Source organism: Mustela putorius, unplaced genomic scaffold (genome assembly GCF_011764305.1).
Source record: "Mustela putorius furo isolate JIRA1106 unplaced genomic scaffold, ASM1176430v1.1 tig00000589_pilon_pilon_pilon, whole genome shotgun sequence".
NCBI classification, from domain to species: Eukaryota; Metazoa; Chordata; class Mammalia; order Carnivora; family Mustelidae; genus Mustela; species Mustela putorius.
In genome coordinates this window covers 5,760,021-5,772,952 of record NW_025421425.1, presented here as the reverse complement: position 1 = coordinate 5,772,952, position 12,932 = coordinate 5,760,021, and positions in this window count along the sequence as shown.

Below are 12,932 nucleotides of genomic sequence, written 5' to 3'. Positions count from 1 at the left end.
CAACTCACCGCATTTTAAGGTTCAAGTGCCTTCTACTTCAGGGGCTGGTGTCCTGTCTTACCCTCATTTCCAAGAAAGGGGAAAAAAAAACATACTAGTGAAAAGGTCGCTACCATTTACCTTCCTATTGGATTCCTATAAATTGAAGGAAATGAATAAATGGGGCATCTGGGTTGCTCAGTGGGTTGAGCCTCTGCCTTTGGCTCAGGTCATGATCTCAGGGTCCTGGGATCGAGCCCCTTATTGGGCTCTCTGCTCAGCAGGGAGCCTGCTTCTCTCTCTCTCTCTCTCTCTCTCTCTGCCTACTTGTGATCGATCTCTCTCTGTCAAATAAATAAATTTAAAAAGAGAGAGAGAGAGAGAGAGAGAGAGAGAAAAGAGGGGGGAAAAAAAGAAACTACCAGAGTTGACAAAAGCCACCTACCATTGTAAAAAAACAAAGAGCCAAGTGAAACTCATTGCCATTCTCTCATTGTCTCTCTTCCACCTCCCCTACCTCAAATCCCCTGTGCATATACATATAAAAGTAGGGTTTGTTTTTTTTTAAAATTCTGGTTTAAATGTGCTTATTAAATCAAATAATTTAGATATACTGAAGAGAAAACAAATTGTGCCATGCAAATGTATTTCACTGCCGACGGACTCATCCTCCTTTGGTTTTACACATCTGCACTGAAGAAGCGAACAGGGCACAAATTCCCAAGCGTCTGAGGACGTGAGCCCTCCGGGAAGGAGTGTGGGATGCTGCCTGGAAGGAAGTCACTGTCCGGTGCTAGGCACATCCCTGGTGTCCCCGGAAGCTGTGGCGGGAAGTCGGTAAGCAGACGCCCGCACAGCTAGAGGAATGAACCACAAGTGCTCCGAGAGGGCTACAACCCCCACAAAAGGTGGGGAAGCCCCACCTGTGGGACCGTCGCTCACCAACGCATGCGGGACACTGCTGAAGCGCTAAGGGCAGAACGGACATGTGACAACGGGGCCTGCGCCACAGGGCCTCCTCCCGCCTGCCACGGGGTCCCCTGGCACACAGCCTTGGTGGGGAGCGGGGCGGCCTCTCCTCTCTGCACATTTATTTCTTCAGGTTCGTCCTGCAGTTCCCAACCCAAGTGGAATCAAGCCCAGAGGCGCGTGCCTTGTGGACTGGGGAATCCGCTTTTCCTTTCGCCATTCCCTGACTGCCACATTCCTGACGGAGCCACAATGTATGTCTACCAAGGAACACTTTTCCAAGTTAACTCATTATAGAAATGCAAATGGAAATGCGACAAGGACCTCTCAAGTAAACGGCTTAGAACTCCTCCAGCTCCCGCACCTGCGGGCCCTCTGCAGTGCTCAGCACAGACCTCAGGACACCTGCCGCCCAGGTGCTCGTGCCCAGGGACAGGACGGCACAGGGTTGCAGGCGACCTCCTTCCAAGGGAGGCAGGAGAGACATGAAGGGCGAGGAGGGGTCTCCATCTCTCACTTCTGTTAGCATGACCCCTGAAAGCCACAGCGCCACAGCTCAAAAGAAAACTGTCAGCAGCACCTGGATGGCTCATCCCTGAGGCATCGGCTTTCGGCTCCGGTCACGATCCCAGGGTGCTGGGATCGAGCCCCACATCGGGCTCCTGCTCAGCCGGGAGCCTGCTTCTCCCTCTCCGGTTTCCCCTGTTTGTGTTCCCTCCCTTGTGTCTCTCCCTGTCAAATAAATAAATAAAATCATTTTTAAAAAAGAAAAGAAAACTGTCACGGTAATACTACAACGACTAAGGAGCCAGGGCCGAGGGCGGGCTGCCTGGTCTTCTGACTCCCAGCAGGGACACAGAGGACTCCGTCCCTCCGCACCCCTGTTTCGTCATCTGCAAAATGAGACTCCGGTGACGCCGCCTCACACGACCAACAGACAGCGCCGAGACCGCTCGCTGTGACTGCCGCTGCCACTGCGTAGATGTGCACATTCGGTAACTGTTTTAAATAAACGGATTTGAGGAAATTTTGCCCATTTACCTGCCATTTCTGCATTCTATATAGAGATGCATCTTACTCAAAAAGAAAAAAGAGGAGGACTGAGATACTCAGTTACTGTCAAAAGTCACCAGAGAGAAACCACTTATTTTTGGAAAATCAACAGTCACAACAGATTAACCTTGGCAATTTCCTCTTCCCAGACTGACAGGAAATAACTTAAGTAACTATGAAGCGATTCCAAAGTCAGAACACTCTCCAATCAAAGAGCTCTCGATCAAGTTCATCCCGACCCCTTCGCCACCCCCCCACCACAGCAACACCCCCACCCCCACCCCGGGTCACCCAAGCACTTTCAGGATCCTGCTTACTAGCCTGCTCCTGTCTGTGGGAAGGGGCGAATCAGAATGCAAACAGGAATGAAAGCACATGGGCCAGCAAATTCGCCTCAAGGAAAACATCTTCATAAGAGGTCACCTCCTCTCCCTAAAACGGTGGCAACAAAAACTTGAATAACCCCAAAAGGGCTCCCCCTTTCTGACACCTCCTCCTTCACACCCCTCTGCGGTTGAGATCTGTCCGTGGGGGCAAGAATCCCTCTGCTGCTGCTGTGAGAGTGGGAGGGGCAGGGAGTACTTCAAGAGCCCTTCCCGGCGGGGTGGCTGGGCCAGCTGGGGCCCCGAGCCCGCGAGCGCTGGAGCTGGTGGGGATGCCAGGCGATGCCGGCTTGGCCCCACATCCAGGCCCGCCACCTGCACCTGCCCTTCCCTGCCCTGCCTCTGGGACACCTGCAACCAAGAGGAGCTCGATCTCTAGCCCTAACGAGGCCTCCTGAGGCCAGAAGGCCCGGACAGACCAGACTCTTTCCGCTCGCTCCGTCCTCATCTTCCACCTTCCTGCTGTTTTTAACGGATGATCAGGAACAAACAGGATTTTCCCACTCGGCCTAGAATCGCAGTAAACAGTGCAACGAGCAGCCAGCTGTGCACATACAGAAACGCCGGCCTCTGTACACACACCGCCCGTGGCTGCCGGACCCGCGCCTGCCGGACCCAAGGGCCGCACGGCTGAACACAGAACTCATGCGAAGGTAACGTTTTACAATGATGAGAAACCACTCCACTTTGTCCTTCTTTGTTCCTTGCAGAAGCCAGCCAGCCCGGGAAGATGCTGACAGCGCGACATCAGTCAACTCTGCAACGGTACCTCCAGCACCTCCAAACAGGAGGACGGTGGGGCTTGCTATAGGAAATAACATCTAAGAGCCCTGATGGCTGTAAATACTCAATTATTCACTTTATGTTAACACAAAAAGGCTTTCAAATCCATTTTTCTAATTCTTTCAGCTACTAAAATGAAAGCCCAGGTAACACAGGCCCCACACAGAAGAGAGGGCCAGTCTGGTCTGCACCGAGGCCTGTGTGTGCCGTGTGCACGCCTGAAGGCAGCGTCCCGTCTAAGAGGTGGGACCGGCCAACACCTCGGAAGCCTCCTGCCCCTGCCTGATGCTGCGCACCCCTGACACAACCACGTGCTGAGACCCCGGGGAACCATCCCTGCTCTTCCTTACAGCTACGCTACTTCCTGGTCCGGAGCTGCCTGACACAGGCCTTGGTTCCCTGTTTTGGAGCTTCGCGTGAAGGCGGTCCTACTGCACGGATCCTCTCGCGACCTGCCGTCGGTCTGTCTGGTGAATCTGCCCTGCTGTGCGCCCTGAAATTCATTCGCTGCTCCACTCCGTGACTATCCCGCAAACGTCCTTGGGCGTCTTATGAATGGACCTCGCTCCGTCTCCCACGTGCGCCGTTACGAATGACGCTCCGTGACGGCCCCGTCCAGCTGGCCCACAACACACTTCTGCAGGTCCCTAGGCCTACAGGGAAAACTGCTGGGTCAGAACTGACGCGCCTACTTACATTTATGAAGTGATGCCTAATTGTTTTCCCAAATGGCTGTGCTCCACATCCTCTCCAAAGCCTGCACTGTCAGATGAATCTATGTATTTTTTTTTTTAAGGATGCAACCATTTCATACTTTTTACCGAAATGAATTGAAGAAAACAACAAAAACAAGCACATTAATGAATAAGAAGGTCAGTTTGCAATTAATTATGGGTTCTAATCTCTCTGCACCAATAGAACAATAAACTAGATTTTCACATTTCGTCCTGCAAGTTTAAGACTGAAAGAACAGGATACCCCAGATGTTTCCCTTTCTATTTCTATCTCAACTGAATTCCTCTAATAGTTCCTCCTATTTAAGAGTCCTACAGAGTAACTGCCAAAAAGGAACTGCTGTGGAGATCTGCACCGAAATTCAGTCTCTAACCTCCAAATGGCCTAGTGTCCCAAAACTTTGTCAAATCCACCGTTACTCGATTACAGGAACGGATTTTCCCACAGAAATAATGCTAGGGATTGGTCTTAGGGTTTCAGGGGTTCCCACAAAAGCCTATTTCATGTACAATAACCCATGTAAGCTGCTGACACGGATTAGAGCAGATGCAGGGTGTGTGGGGAAGAGGGAGCCCAGGCAAAGGGAGAAAGACAGCCCCGGCGTTCGTCAGCCCCTGGGCTTCTGAGGGGCCCTTCCCCAGGGCTCCTTACGCACCACCTGGACCCATCTACCAGGCCTTGACCAAAGCAGTTCTCAAAGGCTTTGGTCTCAAGACTTCTTCACGTGCTTAGGAATTACTGAGGATGCTAAAGGGCCTTCAGTCATGTGGGTTCTGCCTGTCGTCTACACCATCCGTAGAATATCTGGATATCTAGTGTGGATACTTACCATATTAAAAATTAAAACTGAGAAAAATTTAAAAGATGTCTTTAAAAGACCATCACAGATTAGCATAAATGACACTTTCTATTAAACCCTCTGTATTTTCTAAAAAAAATAAATAAAAAGCTAGCATTGTTTTATACTTTTGAGATGGGCTTCAGACTCCGGCTTAATAGAATACATCTAGATTCTCACATCTGCTTCTGCATCCGATTTGTTGTGACATTATATGCCCCGCAGACCCTAGAAAACATTCCTATACACTTTGGAAAGAAGGGGTGTGGAAAAAAAAAAAAACCTAAGACCATAATGTGTCTATTTTGGAAATGCCACTTGCTCACAGACCCCCTACAAAGTTCGTGGGAAGCCCAAGGGATCCTGAAACCACACTCTGAGAACCAGTGCCCTAAAGCAATACTCTTCAATGCTTTCTCCCGAGAGTCCTATCACCAGAGACTTTTACTACATGCCCCAGATTATAGGTTATAAATGTACTACTGTATTAGTAGATTACATACCCACAAATAGATGTTTGAATATAAGCTTTAAATAAATAACTTTGAAAGGCTTTTGATATTTTCTCCCCTCGCTCAGGAGAGCCCAGCACACATCCCTTCTGGGCAAACACAGAGCTCCGTGCTCCCCGGAATCAGCATTTCCTTTTCTTCGGCAAAGTTCCTCTGAATTACCACTGGACGTGACAGATTAATCTACACCCATGACTAAGAACAGTGCTGACACAGAGGGTATTCCTGTGATCCAATGAACGGCTACTCATCAGCCCGGCACCAGGCTCCCTCAGGGAGAGGAAATGCTGGCAGTGTGCACAGTCGACCCCAAGTCCAGAAGCCTTGAAGGTGCGGCCAGTTCTTGCTGGGAGTCTATGCCTGCTCCCCACCCGCTCGCACCCACTGTGAGCTTGGCCGAGATGGGGAAGCCTGCACACCTGTCCAGGAGGCAGGACCTTGTCCCTCTGCTCCCCTCGCAGTTAAGGGCAGGGACTGCGCCTTATAGTCTGCAAATAAAGCAAAAACCTACACTGGTCATACACAGGCAGCCTAATCGAAGGGGAGTAATTTAGATGTGGAAAGGCCAATTTTAAATAAATGTTCAAAGAATGGTTTAATCATGTCAGGAGAGATGGCTCTCCTGCCATCTTCTGTTCTCTCTGCAGGAGGCAGCAACAGAAACCACAGCTCGAAGCTGGAAGGGAAGTGATGGGAGTCCCTCAGTGACACAGATGAGGCCATCTAAAGACTCTGAGTTCAGCCCTTAGAGGGTAAGTGACACCCTGTGCGGGCTAATGATGGGACCTGGTCCTCAGCAGGTACAAAACAACAGATACACTGAAGTCAGCGAGGAGACAGCGCGCCTGGAGCAGGCAGTCCAGTGAGGTGGCCAGGCGCTGGGTTAGGCTACAGCAGGACAGTGCATAACAAAGGACTAGAAGCTCAATGATCACGATTAGAAAAGGAATTAAATCTGCCAACAGACATGATGGGAAAGCAACAGCCCTGACATACTAAAAATGTCTCCAAAGAGTCTTGCACAAAAGATGTTTAATTTGTGGGGCGCCTGGGTGGCTCAGACGGTTAAGCAGTCTGCTTTCCGCTCTGGTTATGGTCCCAGGGTCCTGGGACCAAGTCCCATACCTGGCTCCCTGCTCCCTGCTTCTTCCTTTCCCTCTGTCTCCCCGTACTTGTGCTCTCATAAAAAAATAAATATATTTTAAAGGTTTTATTTATTTATTTGACAGAGAAATCGCAAGTAGGCAGAGAGGCAGGCAGAGAGAGAGGAAGGGAAGTAGGCTCCCTGCTGAGCAGAGAGCCCATGCAAGGCTCCATCCCAGGACCCTGAGATCATGACCTGAGCGGAAGGCAGAGGCTTAACCCACTGAGCCACCCAAGCACTCCATAAATAAAATCTTAAAAAAAAAAATTTTTTTAAAAGATGCTTAATTTTTAATGAGACAAAAATCTTAAGACAAAAGAAATCATAACTAAGTACAGTAACAAAGTGACTTCTTTTGTGAACAAATGTAACAAAAGCAAACTGATACTTTTATTTCAACATCTTATTTTACAGGATCTAGTTAAAGATATCATAAGCTAAGGAAAGACCCATTTTAAAGGCCAGCCTCTCACAGGTTGGCCAAACGGGGTCAGCTGCCTGGATCCACCATCCCCAAGCACAAAACCACACACCTGGTGAGCAGTCACAACGGACGGTCAGCCCTGAGCGTGCCGGGACTGCTGTGCTGTTCTCACCCCCCGTCTCATGTCCTAGACCTCGCCCCTTATCTCACCCAGAAAAGCAAGATTTTAAGATACTAACTCACTTCATACTCTTCCCTTCTGACTTTTGAGACTCAATTCCAGCTTTTCACGCACCACCTCCTCTGATCCCGTGGCTTCTGTCGGCACCAGCCTGGTCTATCCATAAGGTCAATGCCACCCCCCATCACCCCGCAGGCAGACAGACAGATCAGAGGCTTGAGCTTTCCTCTGCAGGGAGCTGCCACCTCTGGGGCACTGGAAAGATTCAATGAGCTGATACAGTGAAGCACTGAACACTGCTGGGTACTGGTGCTCCGTAGACGTTGGCTCGAGAAACAGACACCACGCCTCTGCGTGCCACCACCCAGGCCTGCGCCCGCACCATCACGAAAGCACGCAAGGCCTTTCCCGATGGCCGGCTCAGCCGGAGGTGCGGCCAACAGAACGGCCACCAAGAGGGAGGTAACGAGTGTGCACGGCAGGCGTGAGCACGCACACGTGCTCCTGTCTCCCCATCCATCCATCCCACCTCCAAATCCTGCACAAAATACAGCACGTTCAGAATCTGGGATTAAGGTGCAATGATTTTTAATTATACAGGAGTTATGCTCTATCACCTGATGTGCAGGCCATAAATGCTGATCACAATCAGCGCTCACACAGCTTAACAATAAGGTCCTCAAAGGCATCGCACCCCTGAGTCAAGGAAACTCTGTAATTCCTTAAACATTACGGGAATCACGGCACTCACGTCACCCAGAAAGCCAGGCCCAAGAGGGCAAAGCTGGCCTGATGTAATTAAGCCTCAGCGGCCAGGAGCACACACACCCGGGGGGCTTTTAATAACTGGCAAGAGAACACCAAGGTCACTTGAGGAGAAGGAAGGTTCCAAACCTAATCTTTCATTTAAAGAAAAAAAAAAAAAAAAATCAGCCGGATAAAACGGAACACATTCCCCTCGCCTGACTCCGTGCAGCCGAGCACCCTGTCTCCCCCAGCTGCATCCCCTCCTCTGAGCCGTGTGTTTCAGAAGCTGGTGGCACAACGTAATGCACAAATACGCAGGGAAGCGTTTAACCCAGAGCTGGAACGAAAAAGGGCACAGTCCACAGCAGTGACTACGTCGCTGTTCACTGCACTAAATCAACAAGACGGTGTGATGGCCACGAAGGAAGGGCACTAAAGGGCAGAACATGCGGTAGGATTCATTCCACTGAAAAGGATGTGTGTCTGCGTATACGCAGCTAAATGCAGTCGTCTTCCGGGCACCCCGCTCGAGGGTACGGGCGCAGGTGGGCTACTGTCGTAACTCAGAAAAAAGCAGTGGGAGAAAGGGGAAAGCCGGAGCCCTGAGCGTTTCCCCACACTAATAAATAGCCAAGTGGTTGCTAATGGCAACGGAGCATCTCTTCCCGTGTTACATCTGCGCATGCACATGGCCCTCATGGCTCCCTACAACACGCTACTCTGGTCCACTTTTTGCAGAAAGTCACCCCCGCTCTCCAAAATCAAAAAGGAATGCGTGAGCGCACACAGGTGAGGGACAGCCTTGGCAGGAGGGCAAGGCGCTGCGAGAGGAATGCAATTTAATTCCAAACACACAGTCCTTCCGAGCTGCTCAAGTGTTGGCAGCGCCGAGGAAACCGTGTGAAGACAGTGGCGGCACGCTGGCCACGTGGCCCACAGTAAAAAGATTACATCATCTCCTTTGTGCACAGCTGAACTGCAGGAGAAGCGACTGCTCGCTAGTTGAAGCACCGCAGGAGCTATACTACAGACGGTGGCAGATTTTTTAAGGTGAAAATCATTCCTATTTCTCCTCTGCATCAAAAATAAAACATGTCCCCAAAGACAATAAAATCAAGCAGCATGGATTCCCTAACAAATTCATATTCATCATTTCCCTGTGCCTTCTCAAGCATACTGTTTAGCAGGTTAATTTCTAAAACTGGAGAGGAAAAATATATATACAGGTCTTCTTATGAACTAGGTTAGAAAATTCCCAGAATATCCATCCTTCCTCTAGCTCTGCTTCAGCTCTCCATTCCACACACGGTGGCGTGCGTATGGGTGTGCACCTGGGGTCCGTGTTCTCTCCCACCAGAGCTGCTCTGGGCAGTGTGGAGCCAAGCCCATAGAGTCCCTAACCAAGCCCCCGGGCGGGGCCAGAACTCCACTCTGCTCCTTTTAAATGATTCTATTCAACAGGCAAGTCAGGAGTCAACTCAGAATGACGATATTACCAAGGACCCTGCTCCTAAAATGTGTCCTGCAAACAAGCATGCCCGCCCCTCACAAACAAATCTCTAAACCTCTGAACATAAACCACAAAAACTAAAACTAAACCACTAAACCTTGCCTGCCAGCCTTGGCAACAAAGTAGCTGTGCTGAGGGTCTGTCCAGCTGCTTGACCAGGACACATGCAAATTACACTTACACAAAGGAAGGAATGAAGCCTGAACCGCATGGACACATTCTCCAGCAGGAACTCCCTCTCTAAAGCCCGGAAAGTTCAGCTGTTTTTCAAGCTGAAGTAATGACTGGGGGCATCTGCCTCAGCCCAAGTGATGGGCAGCCAGCAAATGGGGAAGCCTCGCCAGGGGCTGTCATAAGCCTCCAAATGACAACATCTCTCCCCCAGTTTCAGAATGGCTCCAGAACCCAGAAATCAACTAAATCAGAAACTGGCAACCTTTTCAAGTGCCCTGCACCAATAAGGTTCCTTGTACATTTCCACGGCTTTCTTCAACACAGAAGCCACATGTCCCCCCCCCCCCCGAGAAATCACCAGTCAAACCTGCTCTCTGTGGCCCTTGAGGTCAGCGGTTCCATGACCTGCCCGTTCCCAGCTGTGAGCAGCTCAGACCAGGAACTGGGTCTCACTCACGCTGGCCCACCTGTGTTGAATCAGAGGTTCAGCAGTATTTTAGGGGGTTTGGAACAGTGGGAAAGATCATCACCTTCGGGCTGTCAGTCAGGCTTGGAATCAAACCTCCGAAGTGCCATCTCCATGTTAGTCAAACTGTCTATCAAATGGGAGTAAGAATTTGTGTGCAGGTTTGCTCTGAGGATTTAAAGGAAAAGTCTACAAGCACTGAGCACAGTGCCTGGGACCTCAATTATGTCCAGCAAAAGTCAGCTCTGCTGAGTTCTATTTGTTCCAGATCAGAGCCCAACAAAGCAGTTCCTGGCCATGAGGGAAGATGGACAAGAGAGTACCCACCAGCCAGGGCAACCATTCTGGACAGAGGCAGTGCTAACTGGGCAAGGGGCTTACCCCTCAGGGGGGCCAACCTCCAGCATGGAGCGGTCCTCCTCTTATTGCCGGCAGGACTTAGGGCTCCTCTAACCTCCTCACCTAAGGCACTGCATGCAAGGATGCTGCCTGCCCCCCCCCCCCGCCCCAATATTTCTCTGTGTATATCACCTACACAGTTAACATAAAATTACCATTCAAGTAATCAACAGTTCAAATCAAAGTATTTTACTTTCCTAATCTACTCAATGTCACTGTGAATTGGCAGTGGATATTGGTTACTAAAACGCATTCAACACATTTTTCAACAGTAACAGTTTTAACAAAAGGGTACAACATGGGCTTTGTTACTTAAGGTTTGACATTCTATTTCTTTCCAAATTCGTTTTAAATGTTAGAAGGCTGTAACAAAGAGGATGCCTGAGTGGCTCAGTGGGTTAAAGTGTCTGACTTCAGCTCAGTCATAAGGGGTTGTGTGGTGTCCTGGGATCAAGCCCTGTGGTGGGCTCCCTGCTCTGAGGGGAATCTCCTTGTCCCTCTGCCCCTCCCCTGCAACCCCATACTCTCCCTCTCAAATAAAAATCTTTTAAAAAAAAAAAAAAAGGCTGTAACATAAATTGATGATGATTCCTTCAAAAGATATATTGATCATTTTAACTTGGTATATTACCAATTTCTAACTCTATGATTTCCTAATACACCATGAGGTACAAGATCTATTTAGACTCCCCACACTCAAGCTAAAAAAGTAAAAAACAAAAGCAAAAAAGCAAGTCTTTTTTATTAGCATGTCACAGATTCTAACTTGTGAACTCTATTGTCAGAATGGTATACTGTCTTAGCATGAACTGTGAAGTCTCAAAACAAAATTAAGATGTATTTTAATTCCCACAATGGAAACTTTTTTACAGATCTAGATGGAATATATATGTGTATGCTGTAAGAAACCTATTAAATTCAGTGAATTTTCCAAAATAAGGTTCAAATAATCAAGAATTCCTTTGACATAGGACTTCAATTTTTGAGTTAGCCTATAAGAATGGATTCCTTAAAAGACTTATTTTTTATAAGATGCAAGAACAAAACTGTTCATGTAAAGGTGTGTACAGCTATATCTGAAAATATGCCAGTTGCACATTAAAAATATTCCTAATTCAGACTGATCTTCCCAAAATTCTGAGGTTTATATCCATATATCAAAACAACAGATTCCAGCAGCAAAGTCCAGATCCCCAATTGTGACAGGAACAGTCCTGTTGTCCTGAACTTGGCTCAGGCCCAAAGCCAAGGCAAGAAGAGAGAAGCACCCACGCACTCTAAGGACAGATGTCAGGCCCATTTTTCCAGGGCTCCACGCAGCCCAGCACCCTGGTGCCCGCCCTGAACTCTACAGGCTGAGGTGGGCTGCACAGTCCAGGGAGAGGCAATACCGGGTCACCTAGAGCTTCACCAGGCCCTAGGAATATTCCACAAGGGAATGTCTCTGAAAAAACTTGTAGGACAGATGCAGAAACAGGGAAACAAAGCACAAGAAAATGGTAGACAATAGCCCAGGTCAAAAGAGGTGTCACCCTTGCCCTTTCCCCCGGTTTCCGCCCCCACCAGGAACGGCCAAGAGAAAGGGTGGGTGAAGGGGGGGGGGTGTGTAGAGAGGAGAGAGCAGCATAAACAGACACGGTCGCACCCCTGCCCTGTGGCTGACCCACAGGAAGGGCCGGGGGCACGGACCTGAACTGGGAAGAAAAGGACTCTGAGTTGGATAAGGGAGGAATGTTTGGGTTTGGCCCGGTCTGGTCCCTTAACACACAGAGCAAGACCTTTCTAACAATCCAAAGAAAACTGGACGGCTCTGGGACTGCAAGAAAAGCCACCAAGAGGTGGAGGGAGATGAGGCAGGTGGGGGCAAAGCCAGCCCAGGCCTGACTGTGCCTTCCCACAGTCTGACAGTTCAGCAAAGTAGTGATGTGACTTCACAGACAGACTTGCTATTTTAAAATACTGGCGAAGATACTAAGTTCCAGGAGCACATGAACCTCTCAGCCCTGAATGAAACTGCACCTGAGAATTCCCACCTAGTTTAATGCCTAGTAAATCAAGTTTCAAATTTAAGAGAAATGAGGAGTTGAAACTTTAATACCATTAATCCTGTAATTAAATTTTATTTTTCTATTCTTAAAAAGGGATTCTGTTTATTTTGAACTTTTGCCTTCTGATTTAAAATTTTTCAAAGGGTACAGTGAAACAGTGTAACTGCTTATCAGATAAAAAGAAATGGTTTGAAGGGCACCTGGGTGGCTCAGTGGGTTAAAACCTCTGCCTTCAGCTCAGGTCATGGTCCCAGGGTCCTGGGATCGGATCTCACATCGGGCTCTCTGCTCAGCGGGGAGCCTGCTTCCCCCTCTCTCTCTGCCTGCCTCTCTGCCTACTTGTGATCTCTCTCTCTCTCTCTCTGTCAAATAAATGAATAAAATCTTAAAAAAGAAAGAAAGAAATGGTTTGAGAGGGGAAGTAAAGTTTACAAGGGATTTATGAATATTAAGGGGCCAGAGAAGGGGGGGTGTTTTCTCATTATATCATTAAGAGTTACTCCGCAGAACAATCAAGCAGCATTTAATACACACTCTATCCCTAAGTACCTATAATCTTTTCCTGCTTGAAACAGATAGCAAGTTCT